This window comes from Salvelinus fontinalis, chromosome 26, assembly GCF_029448725.1.
Source record: "Salvelinus fontinalis isolate EN_2023a chromosome 26, ASM2944872v1, whole genome shotgun sequence".
NCBI lineage: Eukaryota > Metazoa > Chordata > Actinopteri > Salmoniformes > Salmonidae > Salvelinus > Salvelinus fontinalis.
Window position 1 is genome coordinate 35,453,828 of NC_074690.1, and position 12,840 is coordinate 35,466,667.

General features: G+C 40.8%; 1 protein-coding gene across 1 annotated transcript in view; it reads left to right on the top strand.

Moving 5' to 3' along the window:
* Window positions 1-471: 471 nt before the first annotated feature.
* Window positions 472-12,840, top strand: part of greb1l (GREB1 like retinoic acid receptor coactivator) — a 94,292-nt gene continuing 81,923 nt past the window's right edge. Inside the window, exon 1 of the mRNA XM_055883622.1 lies at window positions 472-1,202. The gene's annotated coding sequence lies outside the window, so the exon portion shown is untranslated. The remainder of the gene's footprint in view (window positions 1,203-12,840) is intronic.

Sequence of the window (12,840 nt, forward strand, 5' to 3'; positions counted from 1 at the left end):
AAATATAGCCCTTCAGCTCTCAGGCCTGCTTTATTTAAACTCTTCACTGAAAGTATAAAGACAAAAAAGTGTTCTATTTCACCTATTTATTATTTTTTGCCTACAAGATATAGCCTAGGCTTACCATGCACTTTATCGTGTAATATAGTGGAGTGATCATTTGTTGAAATATCAAATGAATGACTCTATTTAATTATAATTAATTGTCAATTACCCTACAACAGCAGATCATGCAGTGACTGACATTAAACGGGGTTTCGACATTTCAGCCTACCGAACATTTTTTTCCGACAGAGGGAGAGGTTCTCAAGCTTTTAGACAGTCAAACCCCATGGGAGGAGCTGATGAAGAACTTGTATCATGATGACGGCAGGAACCATTGTTTTAAACCTTGTTGAGAATGTGAAGTATATCACTACACGCAACGACTAAATGAGGAACATGTGTGCGTGCGTGCAACATATAAAGATAGGTATTTTATGTGGTTCAAGTTTCCATGGTGTCATTTCTATCATTTGTATTCTAACGAGCTTTTAGTTTCTAGCGTATAGTTTGTTTTAGCCTGCCTATTTACGTCTATGCCTAATGCAATTCATAGCCTACTGTGTGAATCCAAAATATGGAATAAATCAAACTAAACCAACATTTAATATAGTAATATGTAAATTGAATTTAAGTCTTATAGATGAAAAACGATAAATATGATAACTTAGAGATGAAAAACTATAGCCTGCTTTTTTATTTGTTGATTGACCGTAGGCTACAAAACACTTTTTAGGGGTTGAAAATATAGCATAGGCCTAGCTTTAGCTTATGCCTAATGAGTTATATATGTAATGAGTTATATATGTATTCTAAATGTATGTCTTTAAAAACGAGTAATGATGAGGAATTTATCACCAGTGTCTAGTCCTGAAAATGCGTAAATCCCCTTTTTCACTGAACTGGATTGCTTCTCTGGCGCGCGTTTTAGCCATAGGCCTATGGGCTACAATAACTGCGCATCAGTTACGCACGTTCTGCAGTCTTTGTTTTTATTATGTACTGTTCATTAGAAAAACTATACGTCCAAGCAATTTCCACACTAGTAATTCCTTGACGTCACTTGGAGGCTCCCTATACTGTGGCTCTGAGTGCTCAGAGGATAGCCTGGAACTGCGAGAGCGAAAGATGTGCGTGATGGACATTTAAATCTCAAATTGGTAGGTTTTTTTCCTTCTAATTATTGATATAGGCCTATAGCATGTATGTATTTTGCAGCTGGTTATGCTTTGCATTTTATCTCGCCGTCAGTGCGTGTTACGAAGTTCTCCTTCCCTTCGAACACATGAGCAGAGGCTATGTTGCAGGTGATGGGTCGAGTTGAGACTGAGAGACTGTCTATATTTAATCCAGCACTATATTGCATTCGATTTATATAACAAAGATGTTCTGTCTAATATATATCTTCTCAGATAGAAAACTATGCCACATTGTCTCTTTTCTCAATCTCTCTTACACTAAGAACTTTTATAGAAATGTAGGAAAATGTTGTATTTGTATTTTATTTTATTTAACCTTTATTTGACTAGGCAAGTCAGTTAAGAACAAGTTCTTATTTACAATGACGGCCTACCAAATGGCAAAAGGCCTCCTGCGGGGACAGGGGCTGGGATAAAAAATAAATAATAATAATAAATAAATATAGGTCAAAACACATTTTACGACAAGAGAGACAACACAACACTACGTAAAGAGATACCCAAGACAAAAACATAGCATTGCAGCAACACATGACAACACAGTATGGTAGCAACATGACAACAACATGGTAGCGGCACAAAACATGGTACAAACATTATTGGGCACAGACAACAGCACAAAGGGCAAGAAGGTAGAGACATAGCCTAAATAACCCACATTTTGTTCCTACAATATCAGATTTTCTAGTTCTAATTTATTTTGTGAAATGATTTATGTATTTTGTTGTTGTTAGTTTTTATTGTCATGTTGCTCTCAAACTCATGATGCACTTGAAAGGCATGATAGGCTACTCTACCTCTGTGGATTTGTAATTTTGTTTTACCTTGTAATGCCCAGAATAGTCAATGTTATTGTCACAATCATATTTAAAAATGTTTGGAATTGTACTGTATAATGTTGAATCTGGGTACTCTCAGTGGCCTTATTGAAATGTTTTCCACCAATAATTTTTTAACAAAACAGGAATCAACGGTTGAATATCACATATGCCCACAACAGTTAAGGGTGATATTGGATGAAGACCAGTCAGAACGTTGTTTATATAGTACTATCCCTACTTGGGACTATAGATTGCATTTTGCTGACTCATCTTTTACTTGTATGTTAAGGTAGATAATGAGATGAGTCATATCAGATGAGTGACCAGAAGATGTGGTGTCTAACTATTGCTGAAATTACGCCATTACAAACTTGTCTGTCCAGACCAGATCCTAATCTACACTACTGTCCCCCATGTTTCATGTCCGAGAGGTGAACTACATTGCGCGTGTCTCCACAAAACCTAATCTTTATCACTCTTCCCTCCTTCCTCACAATTTCTGGTTGAATTCTTTGGAGGTTACATGCCTTTCTTTTTGACAGAAGGCCCTAAAAGGTGTTGCATTTGAAAATGAAACAGGAAGTACTTATTCACAAATTTGGACTGTTAGCTAATAATACTGTGTTGTTGTCAGTCACGTATGTATTTTGTATTTTTGTATTTTACGTATGTCTGCAGCCTTGGATGACTATGTAGTTGTAGATGGGGAAATCCATTTGAATTCAATAACTTTCTGACAGCATCCCTTTTGATTTTAAACAAAACTTTCAGTATATGTTTGCCCATTAAAAAAGTGATCAGAAATTGACTTTTTGGTCCTGAATGCCAAAACATTCAGGAGATAAAGGTGCTCAAAGTTGACCCATTTTGCATACCTACCATACTATGAGACATCTATTTCTTTGTCACTGGAAAAGATAAGTGGTGAGTTTGATATAATTTAAAGCTTCCAAACAAAACAGTGTTGTCAATCTATTTAATATATATATATTTTTTTAAAGTTAAATAAAAAAGTATGTAATTTTTAAACCTTGAATGTCAATTATTTCATATTCACATATGTTGTAGTTTAGACCCTATTTCACATCATCTGAGGTTTTTGTGTTGTGCCCTCCATCGGTTTAGACACAATATGCTCTTGGGTGTCATTTCAATCATAGTAATATAATTCTTACAACCACTTGAGACCGTTGCAATTTAGCTGCTACACCATTTACATTTATTTTACATTTGAACTTCTAATTACTACCACAAAGGTGACCGCCGGTCCACCCACTGTTGAATGTCAACATAAATGGTCATGTCTATTCTATTATCTATATTTCTATCATTTCAATAGGTTTCCTGTGGAGGATTGGCAGTATAATTTAAATCAACAGATATTCCCATTCACGTCTACATTATTTGATGTGTGGACCTCCAACCGTCTTTGTGGTACCATTTGAAAGTCGAAATTTCAATTTTATTGCCATTTTTGTACATTTATCAGCCAAAACATGACACCCACCCTGTAGGCCACCCTATTCAAGAGCATGCTGTGTCTCAACCGATGGCGGGCACAACACAAAAACCTAAAGTGATGTGAAATAGGGTCTAAGCTACAACATATGTGAATACAACAATTTGGGGAGTTTACAGGTTTTTAGATAATTGATGTTAAAGGTAAAAAAAAGTATATATTTTTTATGTATATATTTTTTTCTCCATACACTATCAAGTAATTTGACAACCCTGCTTGTAAGCTTTTAAATTATATCAATCTCAACCATCTGGGACCAAAAGGCTCCTAAACAGCTTCTACCCCTAAGCCATAAGACTGCTAAATAGTAAAACAAATAGCTATCCGGACTATCTGAGTTTACCCTTTTTGCACTAACTCTTTTTGACTCTATGTACACGCACTGGACTCTACCCACACACTCACACATACTTACACTGACACTTTAAAACATACAGACACTCACACACACGCTCACTCACACATAACACATACACACAGGCGCACATTCACCAGATACACACTTACACACTCATCACATACGTTGCTGCTACTATCTATTATCTATCCTGTTGCCTAGTCACTTTGCCTCTAACTATATAAACATATCTACCTCAATTTCCTCATACGCCTGCAAATCGACTCGGTACTCGTACCCAATGTACAGTTGAAGTCGGAAGTTTACATACACCTTAGCCAAATACAGTTTGGCTAAGTTTTTCACAATTCCTGACATTTCATCCTAGTAAAAAATCTTTGTCTTAGGTCAGTTAGGATCACCACTTTATTTTAAGAATGTGACATGTTAGAATAATAGTAGAGAGAATTATTTATTTAAGCTATTATTTATTTCATCACATTCCCAGTGGGTCAGAAGTTTACATACACTCAATTAGTATTTGGTAACATTGCCTTTAAATTGTTTAACTTGGGTCAAACGTTTTGTGTAGCCTTCCACAAGCTTCCCACAATAAGTTGGGTGTATTTTGGCCCAATCCTCCTGACAGAGCTGGTGTAACTGAATCAGGTTTGTAGGCCTCCTTGCTCGCACACCCTGTTTCAGTTCTGCCCACACATTTTCTATAGAATTGAGATCAGGGCTTTGTGATGGCCACTCAAATACCTTGACTTTGTTGTCCTTAAGCCATTTTGCCACAACTTTGGAAGTATGCTTAGGGTCATTGTCCATTTGGAAAACCCATTTGCGACCAAGCTTTAACTTCTTGAATGATGTCTTGAGATGTTGCTTCAATATATCTACATAATTTTCCTACCTCATGATGCCATCTATTTTGTTAAGTGCACCAGTCCCTCCTGCAACAAAGCACCCCCACAACATGATGCTGCCACCCCCGTGCTTCACAGTTGGGATGGTGTTCTTCGGGTTTGCAAGCCTCCCCCGTTTTCCTCCAGACAAAACGATGGTCATTATGGCCAAACAGTTCTATTTTTGTTTCATCAGACCAGAGGACATTTCTCCAAAAGTACGATCTTTGTCCTCATGTGCAGTTGCAAACCGTAGTCTGGCTTGTTTATGGCGGTTTGGAGCAGTGGCTTCTTCCTTGCTGAGCGGCCTTTCAGGTTATGTCAACATAGGACTCATTTTACTGTGGATATAGAAACTTTTGTACCTGTTTCCTCTAGCATCTTCACAAGGTCCTTTGCTGCTGTTCTGGGATTGATTTTCACTTTTCACACCATAGTACGTTCATCTCTAGGAGACAGAACGCATCTTCTTCCTGAGCGGTATGACAGCTGCGTGGTCCCATGGTGTTTATTCTTGTGTACTATTGTTTGTACAGATGAACGTGGTACCTTCAGGCGTTTGGAAATTGCTCCCAAGCATGAACCAGACTTGTGGAGGTCTCCAATTTTTTTCTTCTTTTGATTTTCCCATGATGTCAAGCAAAGAGGCACTGAGTTTGAAGGTAGGTCTTGAAATACATCCACAAGTACACCTCCAATTGACTCAAATGATGTCAATTAGCCTATCAGAGGCTTCTAAAGCATGACATAATTTTCTGGAATTTTTCAAGCTGTTTAAAGGCACAGTCAACTTAGTGTATGTAAACTTCTGACCCACTGGAATTGTGATACAGTCAATTATAAGTTAAATAATCTGTCTGTAAACAATTATTGGAAAAATTACTTGTGTCGTGCACAAAGTAGATGTCCTAACCGACTTGCCAAAACTATAGTTTGTGAACAAGAAATTTGTGGAGTGTTTGAAAAACGAGTTTTAATGACTCGAACGTAAGTGTATGTAAACTTTCAACTTCAACTGTATATAGGCCAAGGTATCATTTCTCATTGTGTATTTATTCCTTGTGTTACTATTTTTTAAATTATTATAATATTTTTTAAATATATTCTATGTTGTTGAGAAAGGCCTGTAAGTAAGCATTTCACTGTTAGTCTACAACTGTTGTTTATGAAGCATGTGACAATTACAATTTTCTTTTATTTCCAGTGATGAAGACATGGATGTCTAATGGTATGGTGTGGAGTTTTCAACATGTGTCGACTTTGAGCACCTTTCTATCGTGAATGTTTTGGCATTCAGGTCTAAAGTCCTTTTCTGAGCATTTCTGCAATGGGCAAATACTGTATGTATTTAAGGTTTCGTTCGAATCGAAGAGGGGTGCTGTCAAAAAGTGATTCAATTCAAATGGATGTACCCAGACGTTACTGAGTTAGTTATGGTTATGTTTTCCCAGCCATATGTTCTCAGCAACCAACATCAGTTTTCCATATTCCAATGCTTTGAATGATTGATGAATACCATCTCAATCAGTTATTTACCCAATAAGTCCAAAAAATATCCTCACTATGTTGTTGTGAATGTGATAAAGCAAGGTCACATGATCAGCCTTTGCTTTCATTGGGGCTTGCAGTTCCTTGCAGCGTACACTTCACATAGTTTTTATGACACTTGGCGTCATTGGCCAGTGTGTATGATGATGAACTCTGGTGGCCTATGTCTTTGTGTCTGGACTGAGCACGTGCCACTATGTCAGTGAGGGCAAGCGGCTGGCCGGCAGGGTCAGGGGCCCTGAGCAGAGTGCTGAGCAGAGCACCGAGCTGGCCATCTGGCCCTCGGGGGGGGGGGGGGGGGGGGGGCTGGCCTGCCTTCCTCACAGGCTGTCTTTGTTCATTGGGAACAATGTGAAGTTAATCTGGTAGAGATAAGAATAGCCTCCTCAGTCACACTCACTATGCTCTCCTAAATGGTGCAGCTTCATTATGAAATCACCAGCCATTAGCTGCTTTGAAGGCAATCCTAATTTAAAAAAACATGGAAGTTTTGCATTGAGGAGATATTCAAGAAACTTGCGAAAGAGTTCCATGCCGTGAGTGCTATATCTCAAAAAATGATGAATGTCCTAGTCCTTTAGTTTATAAAAACAGAGAAACACAATATGCTAAATGTGCTAGGTAACACTTCATTTTAAGGGGTCCTCATTACAGTGTAATTACGCTGTAACAAGTATTGTAGTTTATTGTAATAACTTAAAGTTACACTGTAAAAACAACATTTAACTGTTGGTAATTGTAGTCTGTAATTACAGAGGTATAATAACAAATGCTTGTTACCATGCTTGTTACAAATGGTCACGTTTCCACTCAATCCACCAATTTTGTGTTTTGCTTCTGCTCTCCGATTCAGTAACAACTGTCACAAGGTTGTCATCTCTCGTGGACAGATGTGTTGGGTGTCCGAGATTACAACGGTTGGAGGCTCTATAGGCTCTAATTACCTACCCGTGAATGCAACATCTCCACGCAGTGTTGTTGCTAGCACTTGCCCTCAAAAAATGTACCATCTGGGTTAACTTGGTTGAGTTTACAGAAACAGATCTGATATAGGTCAACCTCACGGACTGGGATCTGGCATACGGGTGTCATCCTAGATTATAATTAACACATGTATTTATAATGAATGTGTACGTTACCCATTATGACAACCTCAACCTCCTTGCCATCCACGTGGGAGGATAAACACACTAGTACACCATAGAGTACATGTAATATCTGCCTAAGTGCAATGTAATTACTAGGTGTTATACCGGATTTAGCTAGCTATAATGAAGTATATTTAGGGGGGTATTTACTTGTAATTATTGTGTACCTACATGGTATGTTACTTCTACATAAATATTTTAGTTGTGACTCAAATTTGCAACCTATACTATGGTGAGTAGCCTAGCTAGCTAGCTATCTAATTAAGAGAACATGGGGTTATCTTTTTCTGCCCTTTTTAACAATACAAGTAACATTAGAAATGGACAACATATGTCTTCATCTGTTTCTTTCTTGAAAGCATTTTCCCATTCTGGAGTCTGAGACCTTGTGGGGATCTATGGTAGAGAAGAAGAATGTAGCTATGACAATTTAGCAGATATACAATTCAATTAGCCTACTAGCTAGCTATCATCAGAGACAGTATATAAACCTTCCTCCAATATCTCTGCTATCATCATTAGCTGTCATGATTTCTATAATTTAGGGTTTAGGCTTATTGCTAGTCCTATCTACCTAGTTGTTTTGTTATCCAGCGTGCATTATACTAATAATGGTGCTTGCTAACACTAAGACACTAGCTAGGGTTTCCATTGAAAAGGTGTTTTGACACAAGTAGCTAGCTAGCTAACTTTAACATGCTGGGTGTGTCTCACATAGTACCACAGACAGAACAATGAGAGATATTTCACTGGATGTATAAATGTGAAGAATCCGGTTGGCTTTTCCATTCACTACCAAATATGGTAGTGAGAGGAAGCCCACTGGCAGGCAGTGGGAGAAGATGGAACGAGATGGATTTTGGCCGACATTCTGCAAATCTTCTCATCAATTAAACATTTGATTTAAATACAGTTTTCTGTTCCCAAAACTAGAATCTGTTATGAACAGAACGGAAGAAGTTTTGTAGACCTCACCCTTTGCAAAAGTTGTACAGAATTGTGCTGTTCAGAAGGAGTGTAAAGGAAAATTAAGTTATTGCACACCCGCACTTCACAGAGCAGGTATTCCCTACTGGAAATATGCAGATGTATACTAGAGCGCGCCAATAGGATATCGCCAGCACGTGCTTGTTCTGCCAACCTCCTTGCTTGTTTTGCCCACTATGACTAATTTCTTCCCATTGGAAATGAAAAGCTGTGGCCTATGATAATCCCCTTGGGTACAGATACCTTGAAAACAAGGTTCAGGGAAGATAAGATCATTGAGTCCTGCTAGCTAGCTATCTGTTTGCCAGCTTTAGGTATAATGCCTTCGGAAAGTGGTCATAGACGTTGACTTATTCCACATTTTGTTGTGTTATAGCCTAGAATTCAAAATGGATTGAATATATGTTTTTCTCTCACCCATCTCCACACAATACCACATAACGACAGTGACATGTTAAAAAAAAAGGCAAATTTATTGAAACTGAAATTCAGAAAAATCTAATTTACATAACTATTCACACCCCTGAGTCAATATATGTTAGAATCACCTTTGGCAGCGATTACAGCTGTGAGTCTTTCTGGGTAAGTCTCTAGAGTTTTGCACACCTGGATTGTACAATATTTGCACATTATTATTTTTTAAATTCATCAAGCTCTGTTAAGTTGGTTGTTGATCATTGCTAAACAGCCATTTTCAAGTCTTTCCATAGATTTTCAAGCCGATTTAAGTCAAAATTGTAACTTGGTCACTCAGGAACATTCAATAACGTCTTGGTAAGCAACTCCAGTGTATATTTGGCCTTGTGTTTTAGGCTATTGTCATGCTGAAAGGTGCATTTGTCTCCCAGTGGCTGTTGGAAAGCAGACATAACCAGGTTTTCGACTAGGATTTTGCCTGTGCTTAGTTCTATTCCGTTTCTTTTTATCCTAAAAAAAACTCCCTCGTCCTTGCCGATGACAAGCATACCCATGACATGATGCAGCTACCACCATTCTTGAAAACATGAAGAGTGGTACTCAGTGATGATTTGTGTTGGATTTTCACCAAACATAACACTTTGTATTCAGGACATAAAGATGAATTTCTTAGCCAATTTTTTTAATGTCTTACTTTAGTGCCTTATTGCAAACAGGATGCATTTTTATTCTGTACAGGCTTCCTCCTTTTCATTCTGTCATTTAGGTTTAAACCTCAACTTCTAAATACTCTCCTGCAACCCGCCTCACCCAATGTGGCGTGAATCTGCTTTTTTCTAAAGTATTTCTATTTCCTTCTGATCTGGAATCCATCTACTGAAGATAGCCAGCTAACTGCCTACCAGCTATCAGTTAGCAAACCATTGCTAGCGGTCATCAGCTAACCTTTAGCTCGGAAAGCTCTCGCTAGTTCGAACAACGTGACTAAAAGCAGAGCATAACGGACCTATTTCTCTCCATATCCCCGGATTCCTACCGCAAACTCTGAACATTTTCATCTGGATCTTCGCAACTAGCTAACCACAATCCCAGGTGACCACTCCTGGCTAGCGTTTCCATCCCGGAGCAAGCACCAATTAGCCTGAAGCTAGCCCGGCTAGGGCTCCTGTGCTACCACTGAAGCCCACTCCTGGGCTACAATATCCGGACCCCTTTACTGCCGGTACGGAGCACGGAACCCCGTGGTTAGCTAGTAACTGCTAGCTTATCTTGTAGCTAGCGCAGCCAGGAAGCTAGCACCAGTTAGCAAACACAATTCTACAATTCACAACCTCTCTTTCGCCATCGCTATCCGGCTTGGATTCTCTGTCGACACGACCACGTCTGGTCTGCAGACGTGCCCTCAACCGGTGCCCTCAACCGGCCTCCGTCTGAGCAGACCCCCTCCGTCTGAGCAGACCACCCGCCGGGCTACTAAATTTAAACGCGTGCTAGCTTAGTGGAGGCCTCTACGGCTGCCCCCTGGACACTATGATCACTTGGCTACATAGCTGATGCCTGCTTGACTGTCCATTAATTCATGGTACTCCATTCTGTTTATTTGTGTTTTATCTGTCGGCTCTGTGCCTTAACTCAGGATCTGTGTGTAGTTAATCCGACCCTCTCTGCCCAGTCGTCGTCATTTTTACCTTCTGTTGCTGTGTTAGCTGACTAGCTGCTGTTATCTCACCTGTTGTTTTAGCTAGCTCTCCCAATCATGACCTGCAATCACTTTATGCCTTATTGTATGTCTCTCTCAAATATCAATATGCCTTGCAAACTGTTGTTCAGGCTAGTTATCATTGTTTTGGTTTGCAATGGACCCCGTAGTTCCACTCTCCGTACCTCTGATACCTCCTTTGTCCCACCCCCCACACATGCGGTGACCTCACCCATTGAGACCAGCATGTCCAGAGATACAACCTCTCTTATCATCACCCAGTGCCTGGGCTTGCCTCCGCTGTACCCGTGCCCCACCATACCCTGGTCTGCACATTATGCCCAGAATCTATTCTACCACGCCCATAAATCTGCTCCTTTTATTCCTTGTCCCCAACGCTCTAGGCAACCAGTTTTGATAGCCTTTAGCCGCACCCTCATCCTACTACTCCTCTGTTCCTCGGGTGATGTGGAGGTAAACCCAGGCCCTGCATGTCCCCAGTCACCCTCATTTGTTGACTTCTGTGATCGAAAAAGCCTTGGCCTCATGCATGTCAACATCAGAAGCCTCCTCCCTAAGTTTGCCTTACTCACCGCTTTAGCACACTCTGCCAACCCTGATGTCCTTGCCGTGTCTGAATCCTGGCTTAGGAAGGCCACCAAAAACTCTGAGATTTCCATACCCAACTATAACACTTTCCGTCAAGATAGAACTGCTAAAGGGGGAGGAGTTGCAATCTACTGCAGAGATAGCCTGCAAAGTTCTGTCATACTTTCCAAGTCTATGCCCAAACAGTTCGAACTTCTAATTTTAAAAATTAATCTCTCCAGAAATAAGTCTCTCACTGTTGCCGCCTGCTACCGACCCCCCTCAGCTCCCAGCTGTGCCCTGAAAACCATCTGTGAATTGATCGCTCCCCATCTAGCTTCAGAGTTTGTTCTGTTAGGTGACCTAAACTGGGATATGCTTAACACCCCGGCAGTCCTACAATCTAAGCTTGATGCCCTCAATCTCACACAAATCATCAAGGAACCCACCAGGTACAACCCTAAATCCGTAAACATGGGCACCCTAATAGACATTATCCTGACCAACTTGCCCTCCAAATACACCTCTGCTGTCTTCAATCAAGATCTCAGCGATCACTGCCTCATTGCCTGTATCCGCCACGGGTCCACGGTCAAACGACCACCCCTCATCACTGTCAAACGCTCCCTAAAACACTTCTGCGAGCAGGCCTTTCTAATCGACCTGGCCCGGGTACCCTGGAAGGATATTGACCTCATCCCGTCAGTTGAGGATGCCTGGTCATTCTTTAAAAGTTACTTCCTCACCATATTAGACAAGCATGCTCCGTTCAAAAAATGCAGAACCAAGAACAGATATAGCCCTTGATTCACTCCAGACCTGACTGCCCTCGACCAGCACAAAAACATCCTGTAGCGAACTGCAATAGCATCGAAGAGCCCCCGCGATATGCAACTGTTCAGGGAAGTCAGGAACCAATACACGCAGTCAGTCAGGAAAGCAAAGGCCAGCTTTTTCAAGCAGAAATTTGCATCCTGTAGCTCTAACTCCAAAAAGTTCTGGGATACTGTAAAGTCCATGGAAAACAAGAGCACCTCCTCCCAGCTGCCCACTGCACTGAGGCTAGATAACACGGTCACCACTGATAAGTCCGTGATAATCATTTCTCAATGGCTGGCCATGCCTTCCACCTGGCGACTCCAACCTTGGCCAACAGCCCCGCCCCCCCCCCGCTGCTACTCGCCCAAGCCTCCCCAGCTTCTCCTTTACCCATATCCAGATAGCAGATGTTCTGAAAGAGCTGGAAAACCTGGACCCATACAAATCAGCTGGGCTTGACAATCTGGACCCCCTATTTCTGAAACTGTCCGCCTCCATTGTCGCACCCCCTACTACCAGCCTGTTCAACCTCTCCTTCGTATCATCTGAGATCCCCAAGGATTGGAAAGCTGCCGCTGTCATCCCCCTCTTCAAAGGGGGAGACACCCTGGACCCAAACTGTTACAGACCTATATCCATCCTGCCCTGCCTAGCTAAGGTCTTCGAAAGCCAAGTCAACAAACAGATCACTGACCATCTCGAATCCCACCGTACCTTCTCCGCTGTGCAATCCGGTTTCCGAGCCGGTCACGGGTGCACCTCAGCCACGCTCAAGACTCTAAACGATATCATAACCGCCATCGATAAA